Here is a 17,643-nt window from a genome sequence, read left to right as displayed (position 1 = left end):
CTTCTTTTTTTTCTTCTTTTTCTCCTCCTCCTCTATTTCCAGTAGCCAGAACCAAAACACCTAACCCTAAACATTTGTAACTGGAATGAACACATGTTCATTCTGTGTTTATCCCTCCTCACTCCTTTGTCAAGTTTGGAAATGCAAGCTCTTTAGGACAGGGACCGGAAAGCTGCCATGTGCCATACACACTCATGGTGCACTGTTTATCAAAATAAGATGGAGATACTACTTGAGCATGCACTAAGGAATTTGCCTCTAATATCAAGATTTGAGTCCAGTAGGACCTTAAAGACCGACCAGATTTCCAGGGTGTAAGCTTTCGAGAGTCAAAACTCCCTTCATCAGATACTAAAGAGAGCTTTGACTCTTGAAAGTTCGAGTGTGTGTGTAAGATGCCGTCAAGTGGTAGCTGACTTATATCGACCCTGTAGCAATTTCAAGTAAAGAGACTAACAGGTAGTTTGCCATTGCCGCGCTCTGCATAGCCACCCTGGATTATTTTTTTCAATTTTATTCAATTTTACCATCCTTAGACCAACCATAAAATGTTTGCAGGCACATTGCTATACCCAAACCGGTAGTATAAAACAATACCTTTTGGTTAAAACACTGTACAAAATATTACTCTCTTTAAAAACCTTTCAGCGATATAAAATTAAACAATCCACTCTACAACTTTTCATTTCTATTTAGATTTCCTATAATTAAATACTGTTCTACAAAACTTGGCCACTAACTTTGTAATCTGAGAAAATTCATCCTTAAGAAGGATGTTAACTCTAACGAATCCAGGATAACAAATGCTCTTTCTTAAAAGAGGGACAAGAATCTTCTCCATGTCCTCCCGATAGTAACAGCGCCTAAGAAGGACATATCCCAGTGTTTCTGGTTCACTGCTGTTGCATGGACGTTTGTGAAAAGGGAGTCTTTTTGAATTTTCCCTCTTAATACTACAGAGGGCATAGCCGGACATTGAGCTAAATGCTCTCCTAGTAGTATTTCCTTCTAACATCAAAAGGTATGTAGTGACCCTGGAATTTCTCGGTGGTCTCTCATCCAAATACTATCCAGAGCTGACCCTGCTTGGCTTCCAAGATCTGTGTGGCACAGATGCAGTGTTGAGTATCAACTGGGGACATGGGCGTGAAGCGCACTAGGTCACCTTTGGCGATTAACTACCTCAGTTTGTTGTTAGGACGATGGATAATTTCACAAACGTCACCGTGGACTCCCTTGAGGGCAGGCAGGATACCCATGGAAGCCGACATGGATTCTGGGTTCAGAGCACATGAGATGCAAATCAGTGAAAACAGCAGGAAGATTTTTTTCCCCCGGCACAAGTATTTGCTTGACGCGCGTGGAACAGGCTTCCTCGGGAGGTGGTGGGTACTCTTCCTTGGAGGTTTTTAAGCAGAGGCTAGATGGCCATCTGACAGCAAGGCTGAATCTGCAGGCAGATCATGAGAGGGAGGGCAGGAAGGGAAGAGTCAGTGTTTGGCTCTCGTGGCCCTTTCTTACTGCCCAGGGACATGCCGACCGCCACTTTGGGGTCAGGAAACAATTTTCCTCCAGGCCAGATTGGTCAGGGATCCTGGAGGGGTTTTCTTTTTGGCAATCTTCTGGGCATGGAGTAGGGGTCACTTTGTGTGTGGTGGGGGGGAGGTAGTTGTGAATTTCCTGCATTGTGCAGGGGGTTGGACTAGTTGACCCTGATGGTCAGCTTCCAACTCTATGATTTGATGCTCTCTTCTGGTTTCAGTATTGGAGTGTTTACCAGTTTTTTAAAAGGGGTGGAACAAGAAAAGTTACAGAAAGATGGGATATTGATAGACTGGAGGCATGCAATGAACACTTTGTTTAAAAAACAAAACAAAACACTTGAGACTGCCTTATATTGAACCAGACCCTTGGTCCATCAAAGTCAGTATCATCTACTCAGACCGGCAGCGGCTCTCCAGGGTCTCCATCAGGGGTCTGTCACATCACCTACTTGCCTGGTCCCTTTAACTGGAGATGCCGGGGATTGAACCTGGGATCTTCTGCATATCAAGGAGATGCTCTACCACTGAGCCCCAGCCCCTCCCTTAAGCAGGGAATGCTCATTGGTGCTGTGCATTCTCAAAAATGGGAAGGGGAAACCGGCTTTCCCCATGAATCTTATTTAGGCGACTTGCATCTTCTCCCTGGAATGAGTATACTGAAGTGGAGTGGCCGTTTCTCTCTCTGGCCCTGGTGCTTCCATAATGAGACCCAGGCATAGAGCTGTGTTGGGTGCTCGGTATCTTTCTCGCTAAATACTGGAGTCTTTCATGGACGTGAAGGAGAGAGCTCCAGATTCTGCAGGAAAATCTGTGCAGTCGCAAAAGACGAGCTGTTGAGAGCTTTGCGGTTTTTATTGGTCATAGTTTGGGATGGTTGGTGTTGTCCGTGTTAATTTTAACAAGATATTTTTGTAATGTTTTAATTTGGGTTTCCCCCCTAAGAGTTGGGTCTTTTTCTCGTTAGCCCCTTTGATCTAATCTCTGGATCGAGGCTGTGTGCAAATCTCCTGAATAAATAAGTCTCCGTGACTCATGGGCTTAGAAGAATGTCTTTGTTTTCCCTGCTATTGCTCCAGTGATCCACACCTGGGGACAGTAATGCATCAGGACACATAAGGACTGGGAATAGAAGGTGCAGAAAAGAGCAACCAAAATGATCAGGGGGCTAGAGCAACTGCCCTATGAGGAGTGGTTAAAATGCCTAGGGCTGTTTAGCTTGGAAAGAAGACGGTTATGGGGAGACAGGATAGAGGTCTATCAAATCATGCATGGTATGGAGAGAGTGGACAGGGAGAAGCTTATCTCCCTCTCTCATAATCCTAGAATGTGGGGTCATCTGCTGAAACTGGAGGGCGAGAGATTCAAAACCGTTAAAAGAAAGTATTTATTCACACAACACATAGTTCAGTTGTGGAACTCCCTGCCCCAGGATGTGGTGATGATTGCCAGTTTCGAAGGCTTTAAGAGGGGAGTTGTCATGTTCATGGATGAGAGGGCTATCCATGGTTACTAGTCAAAATGAACGCTAGTCATGATGCATACCTATTCTCTCCAGGATCAGAGGAGTATTAGGTGCTCAGTGGAACACAGGCAGGATGGTGCTGCTGCAGCCGTCTTGTTTGTGGGCTTCCTAGAGGCACCTGGTTGGGCCACTGTGGGAACAGACTGCTGGACTTGATGGTCCTTGGTCTGATTCAGCATGGCTTTTCTTATGTTCTTAATAGTCAGTGATTTTTTTGCTTCTGTAACCATGTCGATTTGGGCAGCCCCCAAGAGAGGGAGGAGAAATCCTTCGTACTGGATTTGGGAGCCGCTTAGTCGTAAATTTTGGCTCAGGCTGTCTGCTGGGGACCACGGGGCTTTCCTGTGAATGGGCCCCACGTTGAACAATGCAGCTCTCCTTTCCTCTCTCTTCAAGGCGTGGCTCTAGGAGTCCCAGAGTTATTTATCTAAAAAAATCTTTTTTGCAAAGTTGCTCCAGAGAATAACAAGTTCCTGTCTGGCGTTGCATGTTGTTGGGAAGGCAGGCAGCCACCCCGCCCTCCCTGCTGAGTGATGCCGCTGCCCGTCTGGGTAAACACTGCCTACCTGTGCATTGTGGGCTGTGAGGGGGCGCAGAGGCAAGTCGGGGCTGATTTGCCCATGCTTGTGAGGTGGGCCGGTGTCTGGGGACGTGGCTTGCGACCCTGTGGCCCCTCTCTGTTCCCCTCCGAGGCCAAGGAGGGAGAGGCGAGGAAAGGGGGAGAGGCCTGCCTGCCTTAGCAGATGGGGCTTGTGGCAAGCCTGGGCTGGAAACAGCTTTATTAGGGGTGTGTGGCAACACCTAATCAAGATGAGAAAATGGGGAGAGGGTGGCGATGGCTGGCAGGGATCCGTCTGTTTCCCGGTGGAGGGGAAATGTATGGAGAGAGTGGACAGGGAGAAGCTTTTCTCCCTCTCTCATAATACCAGAACTCAGGGTCATCTGTGGGGTAATTTCATAGAATCAGAATCATAGAGTTGGAAGGGACCACCAGGGTCATCTAGTCCAACCCCCTGCACAATACAGGAAATTCACAAGTACCTCACCCCCCCAGTGACTCCTACTCCATGCCCAGAAGATGGCCAAGATGCCCTCCCTCTCTTGATCTGCCTAAGGTCATAGAATCAGCATTGCTGACAGATGGCCATCTAACCTCTGCTTAAAAACCTCCAGGGAAGGAGAGCTCACCCCCTCCCGAGGAAGCCTGTTCCTCTGAGGAACTGTTCTAATTGTCAAGAAGTTCTTCCTAATGTCTAGATGGAAACTCTTTTGATTTAATTTCAACCCATTGGGAGGTAGTTGTGAATTTGTTGGGGGGAGGTAGTTGTGAATTTCCTGCTTTGTGCAGGGGGTCGGACTAGATGACCCTGGTGGTCCCTTCCAACTCTATGATTCTATGATCTGCTGAAGCTGGAGGGTGAGAGATTCAAAACTGATAAAAGGAAGTATATCTTCACACAACGCATAGTTAGATTGTGGAACTCCCTGCCCCAGGATGTGGTGATGGCTGCCAACTTGGAAGGTTTTAAGAAGGGAGTGGACATGTTCATGGAGGAGAGGGCTAGCCATGGCTCCTAGTAAAAATGGATACTAGTCATGATGCATACCTATTCTTTCCAGTATCAGAGGAGCATGCCTATGATACTAGTTGTTGTGGAACACAGGGAGGATAATGCTTCTGCAGTTGTCTTGTTTGTGGGCTTCCTAGAGGCACCTGGTTGGCCACGGTGTGAACAGATTGCTGGACTTGATGGACCTTGGTCTGATCCAGCAGGGCCTTTCTTATGTTCTTAAATGGGGGGGAGGGGGCTGTACATTTTCCTGGATGCTTAAAGAATTCTGCTGTGTTTTTCTTCCCCCTTGTTGGGACGATTTCAAATGCCTCATTTGCTGTGCCGGCCTGATCCCAGTGTGCAAACATAACCTGTGATTCTCTGTTTTTACTATATTTTTCTTTATTTTGTTAGACATGTTTCATCACATGTCTGTTGTACCAGTCCATGGTGTACATTGTTTGCATAAATAACAAGTGTGTTGTATAGAATGTCCGTGCAGCTGGCAGGCATGATACAAACCAATCTATAAAACCGGCATTAAAAATGGAAGCACCCCAACCGTTGACAAATGCGTAAATAAATACAGTATGAAATGTTTGCCTATGCCTACTGTGTATGGGTGTGGCCTCTGTTGTATTGGCTTGCATAGATGATGTGTGTGTTAAGTGCTGGAAAATAACTTCCAACTTATGGCGGCCCTGTGAATTAATGGTGGCCCTACGAATTAATGACCTCCAAAACGTCCAAGCCTTTAAGAGGGGAGTGGACATGTTCATGGAGAAGAGGGGGTATTCATGGCTACTATTTAAAATGGATACTAGTCATGATGCATGCCTATTCTCTCCTTGATCAGAGGAGCATGATGCATACCTATGCTCTCCAGGATCATAGGAGTGTGCCTATTATATTAGGTGATATGGAACACAGGTGGGATGCTGCTGCTGCACTTGTCTTGTTTGTGGCTTCCTAGAGGCACCTGGTTGGCCACTGTGTGAACAGACTACTGGACTTGATGGGCCTGGGTCTGATCCAGCAGGGCCTTTCTTATGTTCTTAACAGCCTTGCTCAGGTCTTGCAAACTGAGGGCCGTGGCTTCCTTTATAGAGTCAGTCGGTCTCACATCGGGTCTTCCACTTTTCCTGCTGCCTGCAGCTTTTCCTAGCATTATGGTCTTTTGCAGTGCGTCTTGTCTTCTCGTGATGTGACCAAAGTACAACAGCCTCAGTTTAGTCATTTTAGCTTCTAGGGAGAGTTCAGGCTTGACCTGATCTAACAGATATTTGATTCTGCTACCTCAGAATTTTTAATACCTCCAAAACCTTGGTCCTGACTCTTTCAACCGTCTCTGCCACACCCAGGTCCTCTGGGCAGAAGCTCTCTGCCGTCCTGACATTCTCTACAGCTCCTGGCGCACTGTTGGATGACAGGGAGGTAGATTTTAGCTTGAGATAGCTACCCTTTTAAAATCTCCTGACCTTGTTCCTATGCCTTTGAGAGCATTCTGATGCACCTTTGCAGGTCTGCTTGGAAGGTAAAGGTAGTCCCCTCTGGGTCATTACTGACCCACAGGGTGACATCACATCCGCACGTTTCCTAGGCAGACTTTGTTTACGGGGTGGTTTGCCAGTGCCTTCCCCAGTCATCTTCCCTTTACCCCCAGCAAGCTGGGTACTCATTTCACCGACCTCGGAAGGATGGAAGGCTGAGTCAACCTTGAGCCGGCTACCTGAAACCAACTTCCGTCGGGATCAAACTCAGGTTGTGAGCAGAGCTTGGACTGCAGTACTGCAGCTTAACACTCTGCGCCACGGGGCTCTTAATCTTGGAATCCTACTGAGGGTCAATTCAGTGACTTGATCCCGAGACAGCGTTTCTTCAGATGGCACTGCTGGGCATTTAGTTTTCCTGACCGCTTCCCAACGTGGCAGGAAAAGGACGGGTTTCGTGAATTTCTACGTTTCCTTGCTGTTAAAAGTCACAGGAGTGAGGCTGGCCGAAATAACCAGGGTTCGAAATAACCAAGACCTGTGCACAAGAGCCACCCTTAAAATGTTTGAAGAGTGACTCTGGTTTACCAAAGCGTAGAAGTAAACATCTCGCCGCCACATGAAGTGATAACGATATTGTTGCATGTTAGTGGTATGATTTCCTGTATTAACGCAACCGTTGCTTAGACAAGCTGTCAATCTCGGCATGATATAGGTCAGCTGTGACCTCTGGCGCTGCTGCCTCTTGTCGAGAGATGTGGTGTAGACCATATCGAGAGGGCAAAAATGCAAAAATGCTCTCAAATGAAAACCTTGAATTTTGCGGCTCCTGCGTCAGTGACTTCTGCTAGGATTCGGCGTTGGCTATCTATATAAAATTGCAAATAGATATTTACGGTATAATTTCATATATGCCTTACTATCTACATGACTGTATTTTACAATTAGCTCTAGTATCATTTTAAGATAAACATAATAAAATCAATAATATTGATAAAACAGCTTCCATCTTCCTTGGAATAAATCAGGAGGTTTCATGTTCCCTAGATTTGTGAGCTTGGCCATTCAAGCAAATTCATAAAAGTTTATCCTCCCACTCTGATATTTTTGGTATTGTTGAAAGTTTCCAGGTTCTGGCAAAGATAATTCTGGGGGCTGAAATTGCAAAAAAATTTCTTCCTCGACCTGGAACACTGAGCATTTTTGCAAGGCGCAAATGTGTGTGTGTGTTTAAAGCACATTAAATGTCAGTTTGCTGTGGCCAGCTGGGTGGGGGGACATCGCTTAGAATCATAGAGTCGTAGAGTTGGAAGAGGCCATGCAGCCCACCCCCCACATCTGTATTTAACGCGTTTCCAACCCACTTTCCTCCTCGAGGGTTTTGCTTTGTTTCCGAACTCAGGGCCAGGGGTGTGACGGCAGGACGTGGGATAGAGGGACAGCACCGGGGAAAGGTCTCGCTGACGGCTCGGCTGCAGCGGCCCCGCATCACCTGCAGGGGGAGCCGGCACACAGCCGCTTGCCCGCACATCAAAGGCGGTGGAGCCCACGGTTCCCCACCCCACCCCCAGGCCCCTTTGCAACGCTCTGCAGGGGTCACGGCCTTTCGTGGGCCTGGAATAGCTTTGCCCTGACAGCTCCGGTTCTCCGGGGAATGCCAGGCGGGAGCACGAAGCAGGCGTGCCCTGCACTCTTTCAGCCGCACTCAGCTCTCTTTTTTGTCGGCCGTCCCCTGACACGGGGGCTCATGTCCTGTTGTGGTGCTGGAGGCCAGGACTGCTGGGGGCCGCCACGTCACCCTTTTGGCCTCCCTCCTGTGGCTCAGTGGTAGAGCCTTTGCTTGGCATGCAGAAGGTCCCAGGTTCAATCCCCGGCATCTCCAGTTAAAGGGACTAGGCAAGTAGGTGATGGGAAAGACCCTTCTCTCTGCCTGAGACCCTGGAGAGCCATGGGGAGGGGCCATGGCTCAGTGGTAGAGCATCTGCTTGGCATGCAGAACATCCCAGGTTCAATCCCCAGCATCTCCTGTTAAAAGGATTAGGCAGGTAGGTGATGTGAAAGACCTCTGCCTGAGACCCTGGAGAGGGGAGGGGCTGTGGCTCAGTGGTAGAGCATCTGCTTGGCATGCAGAAGGTCCCAGGTTCAATCCCCAGCATCTCCTGTTAAAGGGACTAGGCAAGTAAGTTGTGTGAAAGATCTCTGCCTGAGACCCTGGAGAGCCGCTGCCGGTCTGAGTAGACAATACTGACTTTGATGGACCAAGGGTCTGGTTCAGTGTAAGGCAGCTGCGTGTGTTCATGTGATAGTATCTTTTGGGGAGGGGCCGTGGCTCAGTGGTAGAGCATCTGCTTGATATGCAGAAGGTCCCAGGTTCAATCCCTGGCATCTCCAGTTAAAAGGGACTAGGCAGATAGGTGATGTGAAAGACCTCTGCCTGAGACTCTGGAGAGCGGCTGCCGGTCCGAGTAGACAATACTGACTTTGATGGACCGAGGGTCTGATTCAGTATAAAGCAGCTGCATGTGTTCATGTGTTTGAGGCTTGTTTTTGAAGCCTGCTGTCAAGCAAGCGTGGGCTTTGCTGAGCATGCAAGTGAGGTTGACCTAGCTGGCTCTTTGTGAGGTTAGGGTTGGCAAACATAATACAAGCGCCAGCCCTTTCTTCCTTTTAATTAATAATACAGAGGAGGATTTATGGAGGCCTTCTGGCACCTGGCTTGGAGGAAGCATCACTTTAAGATGTTAGTCTTTAACCTGAGGTGGACGGCAAAGGGCTGTAGGAGTACCATTTGTATTCCAGATTTGGAATAAATGAAGGACGATTGCCGATTACAAAGACAATGGAGCGGCCGTCGGTCCTGATGGAATTGGGGTTGTTAGCTGTAGTGCTTGCCTCTGTTTGACAATGAAATGGGTTGGTTTCCCTACTCCTATGCATGAAGCCAGCTGAGTGACATTGGGGTAGTCACAGCTCTCTAAGCCCCACCTACCTCACAGTGTATCTGTTGTGGGGAGGGGAAGGGAAGGAAATGTGATCCTTAAGTGGTAGAGAAAGTTGGCATATAAAAACCAACTCTTCTTCTTCTCCTCCTTTCTTCCTTCTTCCTTTTTTCTTCCTTTTTTTCTTTCTTCTTCCTTCTTTCTTCTTCTTCCCCCCTTCGGCCCTGGGGGGAAGAAGCACATAGGCTTCAAATTTTAAAAGAACACTTTAAAAAGCAAAAGATTCACAAAACAGAGACAGAGGTGTAGTTTGCGGAGCAGGGATAACTGCTCTAGTGTTATTTAGTCCTTTCGGAAAGATGGCTGGATATACTGTGGGAGGGGGGAACCCTTAGCCTCTAAAGTAAGATTATATATAGACAGGCGGAAGATGGAATTGTATAGCTTGACGCGGGCGATGACACGGGCGCTGTCCAGTGGGTGCCTGCGATAACTTGCAGAGCTGCATTCCACACGATGCTCATGATAGCCGTGGGTGTATGGAAGGAGAATCCTGTTTTCATGATGGCAAAATATGTCACTGTTGCAGGGAGCATATGGGTTGCGTGTGTGTTTTCTGCAACAACTATTTTGGAAGGAAATTGTCTAGATTCCTTTTTAAAAAGCGCGCGTGCGAGAGAGAAATAGCACATTTATTGCCTGCAAAATGTCCCGACGTTGAGTGGACGGGTCTTTAATTACAAGCATTTGTAGCCAGGAGAACGGCAAGCGTCTTTGTCCCATGACTGGGGAAATGAAGGATCCTTCAGAAAGACGAAGCAGCCAGGAATCTTGCAGGATAAATGTGGGCAGTTTGGCTCTTGGGGTGGGAGTGCTGGGCGGGGGGAGCGTGCGGAAAGAGCTTCCCCTCGGGGACTGACCCCGCTACACCGTCGCTCTGTGTGGCTGTGCTTTTGTGTTCGCAAAACGCATGTCAGCGGGAAAAGTGCAACCTCAGGTTCTCTTCTGCGGGTGGCTTTTTTGTCTCAGACAAAGGGCCTCCCGCCAAAGGCCTTTGTGCGTCTGTTTAGAACGCTGCCGGGATTAATTGTGCCAATAGGTGCCTGAATGCCGAGAGTGTGACGCTGCCTTCCTCCAGTTGTAATTATTTCCCAAGCTGGCCAGTTGTGGGGGGGCATAGATCGAGCTTACAATCATAGAGTCGTAGAGTTGGAAGGGGTCATCCAGGCCACCCCACACACACACACCCATCTCTCCATCAACAGCCAACCCCCTGCTCAATGCAGGATCAGCCTAGAGCACCCCGGACAAGTGCTTGTCCAGCCCCTGCTTAAAGACTGCCAGTGAGGGGGAGCTCACCACCTCCCTAGGTAGCCGATTCCACTGTTGAACGACTCCTAATAACCATCTGGTACCTTTCCCCGTGCAATTTAATCAGCTTGACTGTATTCTGTATTTTTTGTAATGTTTGGAATTGCAAGCCACCTACGAGCTACAAGGTCAAGGAGATGGCATATATACCTGAATTAATAAATCGATTGGTTCTTGTAGGTTATCCGGGCTGCGTGACCGTGGTCTTGGTATTTTCTTTCCTGACGTTTCGCCAGCAGCTGTGGCAGGCATCTTCAGAGGAGTAACACTGAAGAACAGTGTCTCTCCTTCAGTGTTACTCCTCTGAAGATGCCTGCCACAGCTGCTGGCGAAACATCAGGAAAGAAAATACCAAGACCACAGTCACACAGCCCGGATAACCTACAAGAACCAATGAACTCTGACCTTGAAAGCCTTCGACAATAATAAATCGATGTTTTCCCCTCTCCAGCAAGGTGGCTTGCAGATAGGAGCTCCCATTGGCCGCTCGAGCCGACCCGGCTGGATCATCTGTCTATCAGCATCTAACCGCTTGCAAAGAGACACCCCAGCCTCCCTCGTTCAGCTGCCAAGAACACGAGAGAGAGGTCTGCTTTCCTTCTGAAGTCTGTCCAAACCATTACAAGGAACGTTATGAGGAAGTCAGTGCCTCTTTAATGAAGTTCTGACTTGTCCATCGCGGAAAAAAAACACTTGAATCCGAGCTCTAATCAGGGGCACCACCCGAAAGGAGGCTCGCATTATGTTCCTGGTATGTCTTGGGACATATCCCAGGAGAAATGGTTGGCACAGCTCTTGCATGCTTTCCACTGTGATTTGATCTGCGTTTTAACTCCCCCCCTCCTTTCCTTCTTCTCCTTGGCCTTGACAGGGCTTGCTGTGATCAATCTCTCTTTTTTCCCATTGCTTCCTTTTATGCTCACGTATTCTGCCAGCCTCCAAGGACGCTTCCCGACAGCCCTGGGTGTCAAGTGCTGTCAAGTTGCAGCTGATTTATGGGCGACCCTGGAAGGTTTTCAAGGCGAGAGCCAGAGGTGGTTGGCCATTGCCTGCCTCTGTAGAGCAGCCCTGGACTTGTAGTTAAATTGTGGAACTCCCTGTCCCAGGATGTGGTGATGGCTGCCAACTTGGAAGGCTTGGCCACTGTGTGAACAGACTGCTATACTTGATGGACCTTGTTCTGATCCAGCATGGCCTTTCTTATGTTCTTTTGGAAGTTGAGAGATTCAGAACAGATAAACTGAAGTATTTCTTCACACAGCACATCGTTAACTTGTGGAACTCCCTGCCTCAGGATGTGGTGATGGCTGCCCATTCGTGACTACTAGTAAAAATGGGTACTAGTCATGATGCTGCATACCTATTCTCTCCAGAATCAGGGGAGCATGCCTAATATATTAGGCAGGATAATGCTGCTGCAGTCGTCTTGTTTGTGGGCTTCCTAGAGGCACCTAGTTGGCCTCTGTGTGAACAGACTGCTGGACTTGATGGGCCTTGGTCTGATCCAGCAGGGCTTTTCTTATGTTCTTATGTTCTTATGACTTCCTTGGTCGTCCCCCATCCAAGTACTTACCAGGGCTGACCCTCCTTAGCTTCCGAGATGTGACGAGACTGGGCTGTCCAGGTCAGCCTTACATGGGCGTTCATGTACATTGTTTGAGGGTTCCCAACCCTTACAATTCAGACAAAGGACATACTTTCAGACTGCGCTGGTCTGTATAATGACTGATATGGACTTGCATGGGTAGCTATGATAGCACGGCTGCACTAACTGGGGGAATGCCCTGGTTAAAAACCTAAGAAAAGCCCTGCTGGCTCAGACCAGTGGTCCATCTAGTCCAACAGCCAGCCAGTTGCCCTGGGGGGGCATCAAACAGAGCACAGTCCCCAAGGCCTCCCCCTGACGTTACCCCCTAGAACTGATATTCAGATGTTATCAGAGAGCCAGCGTGGTGTAGTGGTTAAGAGCGGTGATTTGGAGCGGTGGACTCTGATCTGGACAACCGGGTTTGATTCCCCACTCCTTCACCTGGTGAACTAGATTTGTCCCCCCCCCCACTCCTACACACAAAGCCAGCTGGGTGACCTTGCGCTAGTCACAGCTCTCTTAGAGCTCTCTCAGCCCCACCTACATCACAGGGTGTCTGTTGTGGAGAGGGGAAGGGAAGGTGACTAAGTCGGTTTGATTCTTCCTTAAGTGGTAGAGAAAGTCGGCGTATAAAAACCAACTCTTCTTCTTACTGCCTGTGGAATTGGAGGTTCTTTTTGGTCACCATGATCAGTAGCTGTGGACGAACCTCTTGGTGAGAAATTTTCTCTTTCTCCAGGACGTGTCCCCTCTTGAACACTGTGGCTCCCAGGTAAGGGTGTAGCAACTTCCGTGAGCCCAAGACTCCCTTGATGAGATCCACCCATCCTGTTTATGGACATGTCCCTTCATTACATTCCTGGTAGACAAATGTTAATCCTCCACAAAGGCCATATTGTGAATTATTTATTTTTAGATAATTACGCCCTGTTTTCTTCCCCCAAATTGCTTACAGTGTTTTTTCTCTCTCCTCTCCTCCATTTTATCATCACAACAACGACTCTGTGAGGTTGGTTACGCTGAGAGAGATCGAGTGACTGGCCCAAGATTACCCAGCAAGCTTCCATGGCAGACTCAGAATCAATCTGGGTCTCCCGGATCCTACTCTAACCACTACACCCTGGTGACACTTGTATGAGGACTGAAGGGACGGGAGCGGGTGGCTGTGGCTCAGTGGCAGAGCATCTTCTTGGCATTCAGAAGGTCCCAGGTTCAATCCCTGGCATCTCCAGTTAAGGGGACCAGGCAAGGAGGTGATGTGAAAGACCTCTGCCTGAGACCCTGGAGAGCCGCTGCCAGTCTGAGTAGACAATACTGACTTTGATGGACCAAGGGTCTGATTCAGTATAAGGCAACATCATGTGTTCATGTGTTCAAGGGTCTGCCATTTTAGTGATTCCAGCAGACTTATCTGTCCTACTGTGACCCCACATGTCCCCTCTCCTTCTGCTGTTTGAAAGTACTACTATTAGTGAAGTACTACTACTATTACTCTATTACATAATAAAGGTCTATCAAATTATTCATGGTATGGAGAGAGTGGACAGGGAGAAGCTTTTCTCCCTCTCTCATCATACCAGAATGTGGGTGTCATCTGCTAAAGCTTGGAGGGTGAGAGATTCAAAACAGATAAAAGGAAGTATTACATCACACAATACATAGTTAAGTTGTGGAACTTCCTGCCCCAGGTTGTGGTGATGGCTGCCAACTTGGAGGCTTTAAGAGGGGAGTGGACATGTTCATGGAGGAGAGAGCTATTCATGGCTACTTGTCTACTAGTCAAAATGGCTACTAGTCATGATGCATACCTGTTCTTTCCAGGATCAGAGGAGCATGCCTGTTATATTAGGTGCTGTGAAACACAGGCAGGACAATGCTGCTGCAGTGGTCTTATTTGTGGGCTTCCTAGAGGCACCTGGTTGGCCACTGTGTGAACAGACTGCTGGACTTGATGGTCCTTGGTCTGATCCAGCATGGCCTTTCTTATGTATTGGGTTTGCTGGATCCAACCCTGTAGGCAAAACCAAGAGGAGGAGAAAGAAAGTAGCCCAGTGGAGTATAAGATATCATCACAAAGGAATCAGTGCAGGGAAAAGGGAAATGCTTTGCTTGTGTGTTGACCCACTATGTATGGAATACAATTACTGTTCACTGTACATTTGATCAGTAGTTTTCAAATTGCTTTCTGGCTAATCCTGAGAATCTTTGGAACTGGGCCAGGGGTTCCTCCATAAGAAGTCAGTGATTCTGTGAACTCAGGCAGATCATGAGAGGGAGGGCAGGAAGGGTTGCGCCAGTGTTTGGCTCTCGTGGCCCTTTCTTACATGCCCAGGGTAATGCCGATTGCCACTTTGGGGTCAGGAAGGGATTTTCCTCCAGGCCAGACTGGCCAGGGATCCTGGAGGGTTTTTGTTGCCTTCTTCTTGGCATGGAGCAGGGGTCACTGGGGTGTGTGTGTGGGGGGGGGAGGTGATTGTGAATTTCCTGCTTTGTGCAGAGGGTTGGACTAAATGACCCTGGTGGTCCCTTCCAACTCTACGATTCTATGATAAGTCAGTAACATCAGACGAGCTGATTTCTTACCCACTGTGGATCTTCTCCTGCAGTCTGAAGCTATGGGAAGAGTTGGGTTTCCTGTCAATGGGGGTGTATTTGAATGACTGAAGTCCTTCGACTACAAGAATGGGCTTTTCAAGGGCCAAATTCCATGAGTTTTGCTTTTGGCATGAGAGCATCAACCAGATTCGTGTTTACAGTTGATTTTTGGTTCTGTCGAGCTGGTTTTATGAGCACTGATGATAACTGATACGTGTAAAATCGCCAGCCCAATTTTACCAAGAGTTTGAGAACTCCCATGGTGGTTGGTGGCCATGCTGTAGCCACTGAAATGCTTGCCGTGGGGTCCCTGCGGTGATACGGGATGGGGTTGGAGGGTTATAATCACCTGCAACATTTAATGAATCATAGCCCCTTTTCTCCGTCTTTTTTTAACGACCCGCTCTAGTCCGCTGCGAGCCACGGACCTTTCCCTAGAGAGTCCCTGCTTGGAAATGCCCTAAAAATTCTCCCAGCGAGCAAATCCCTGTACCTCTTTGACGTGCCTGAACCAGTTTTACAGTTAATACCAGTTTTACAATCAAGAGCAATACAGCTAAAATGTGGGGGATTTATTACCTTCTGCCTCCATGGTGGTCTCTGCATTTCGGGGGCTGGGGGTGTTGATTAGCTTGTTGCTTTCCCCCTCCCTTCTAAAGCCCCTACTATCCATTTCCTTTTTGCATGTTTTTGTTTTGTTTCATGCGCTGGTCTTCCAGTCCTGCACCTTTTCATTTACTGTTGTTTATAAAATTTACTAAGCCAGCCTTTCAATTAAAAAAATTGCCCAAGGTGCTATATAAAAGGTATAAAATGGTTTACAATCTAGTGACATAAACATCTCACGAGTTTCTGCCTGAGGTTCTCTCCAAAACTCTCTTTGGATTACTTACCGGAGGGGGGGGGGATCTGGTTTCTTACTGGGAAACCTGGGGTGGGGCCTGCATCTGATTATAGTATGATGGTCAATAGCAAACCTGCTCAAGGACTGGGTGTCAGCTTGTCCTGGAGGGCGTTGCGCTCCCCTGGAGGAGCGGCTTTGTACCTTAGGGGTGCTGCTGGATCCTGGCCCATGGTTGATGGCTCAGGGGAGGGGCTGTGGCTCAGTTTGTAAAGCATCTGCTTGGCATGCAGAAGGTCCCGTGTTCAATGCCCGGCCTCTCCAGTTAAAGGGACTAGGCAAGAAGGTGATGTGAAAGACCTCCACCTGAGACCCTGGAGAGCCTCTGCTGGTCTGAGTACACAATACTGGCTCTAATGGACCAAGGGTCCGATTCAGTATAAGGCAGCTTCATGTGTTCATGTGATAGTATGTTTTGGGGAGGGGCTGTGGCTCAGTGGTAGAGCCTTGGCTTGGCATGCAGAAGGTTCCAAGTTCAATCCCCGGCATCCCCAGTTAAAGAGACCAGGCGAGTAGGTGATGTGAAAGACCTCTGCCTGAGACCCTGGAGAGCCACTGCCGGTCTGAGTAGACAATACTGACTTTGATGGACCAAGGGTCTGATTCAGTATACGGCAGCTTCATGTGTTCATGTGACACATAGCATCTTTTATCAGCATCTGCTGATATGCCAGCCACAGCCATATCTTGAAGAGTGTGATCTGGCCCCGGTGGTCCGTGCACATCCCATTGGCAGTGGAAAGTTCCATCAGGTTGCAGCTGACTTCTGATGACCCTAAAGTGCTTTCAAGGCAAAAGACGAAGAGAGCTGGCTAGCCATTGCCTGCCTCCATGTCACAACCCTCGACTTCCTTGGTGGTCTCCCATCCAAGTACTAACCAGGGTGTATGAAAGTCTGTACTGTCCACTCTGGATGGCTTCCTAGAGGCACCTGGTTGGTCACTGTGTGAACAGACTGCTGGACTTGATGGGCCTTGGTCTGATCCAGCACGGCCTTTCTTATGTTCTTATCCAGAGTCTCAGTTTGGGTCCTGTGGTTCTGTACTGTTCATGACGGTATTCTTTGGATCCAGGAGCCTTCCCCAGAGGCATGAGTTTCTTTGTAAGGGGAAGATTGTTTCGGGTGGGTAGGCATGTTAGTCTGCAGTTGTGGAAAGCGCCATCAAGCGACATCTGACTTACGGCAACCCTGTAGGGTTTTCAAGGCCAGAGTCCTGCAGAGGTGGTTTGCCATTGCCTGCCTCTGCATAGCAGCCCTTTGATGGTCTCCCATCCAAGTACTAACCAGGGCCGATCCTGCTTAGCTTCTGAGATCTGACAAGAACAGGCTAGCCTAGGCCACCCAGGCCAGAGCTAGTTGAACACATGAAGCTGCCTTATACTGAACCAGACCATCAAGGTCCATCAAAGTCAGTATTGTCTACTCAGACCAGCAGCGGCTCTACTCAGGCAGAGGTCTTTCACATCGCCTTCTTGCTTAGTCCCTTTGACTGGAGATGCTGGGGATTGAACCTGGGACCTTCTACAAAGTTGTTAGGAGTAGAACAAAATTTGAGTCTAGTAGCACCTTAAAAACCAACAAAATTTTCCAGGGTATAAGCTTTTGTGAGACAAAGCTCATTTTGTCAAGAACCAATGGTCGGATGCCGCTGGAATCTGGCAAAGTGAATTTTAAGTCATGGATTTTGTTGGTCTTTCAGGGTGCTAACGAACTCTAATTTTTTAGGGGGAAGAACAAATGTCCATTTATGTCTTTTCTTCTTTCCTCTCTCCTCCTCCCTTGTTTTTTTTTCTTTCAGCAAAGGGAGTGGTTGAAAGAATCCTTTCACAGCCTTTGTCCCTTGTTTGGTGTGGTGTAGTGTAGTGGTTAAGAGCAGTGGTTTGGAGGGATGGAGTCTGTTCTGGAGAACCGGGTTTGATTCCCCACTCCTCCACATGAGCGGCGGAGGCTAATCTGGTGAACTGGATTTGTTTCCCCACTCCTCCACATGAAGCCAGCTGGGTGACCTTGGGCTGGTCACAGCTCTCTTAGCCCCACCCACCTCACAGGGTGTCTGTTGTGGGGAGGGGAAGGGAAGATGATTGTAAACCAACTCCTACTCCTCTTCCTCTTCTTCACCTTTTTTTTGCTGCTGACCCA

General features: G+C 48.4%; 1 protein-coding gene and 1 non-coding gene across 2 annotated transcripts in view; both read left to right on the top strand.

The window, feature by feature from the left end:
* Window positions 1-17,643, top strand: part of EPHB3 (EPH receptor B3) — a 118,411-nt gene that overhangs the window by 22,125 nt on the left and 78,643 nt on the right. The window lies entirely within an intron of this gene.
* Window positions 8,432-8,500, top strand: TRNAI-GAU (transfer RNA isoleucine (anticodon GAU)). The gene has a single exon. It is a non-coding gene; the product is annotated as a tRNA-Ile (tRNA).

Source organism: Euleptes europaea, chromosome 5, assembly GCF_029931775.1.
Source record: "Euleptes europaea isolate rEulEur1 chromosome 5, rEulEur1.hap1, whole genome shotgun sequence".
Classification (NCBI taxonomy): Eukaryota; Metazoa; Chordata; class Lepidosauria; order Squamata; family Sphaerodactylidae; genus Euleptes; species Euleptes europaea.
Note: the sequence above shows the minus strand (reverse complement) of the source record. Positions and strands in the feature narration are given on the sequence as shown.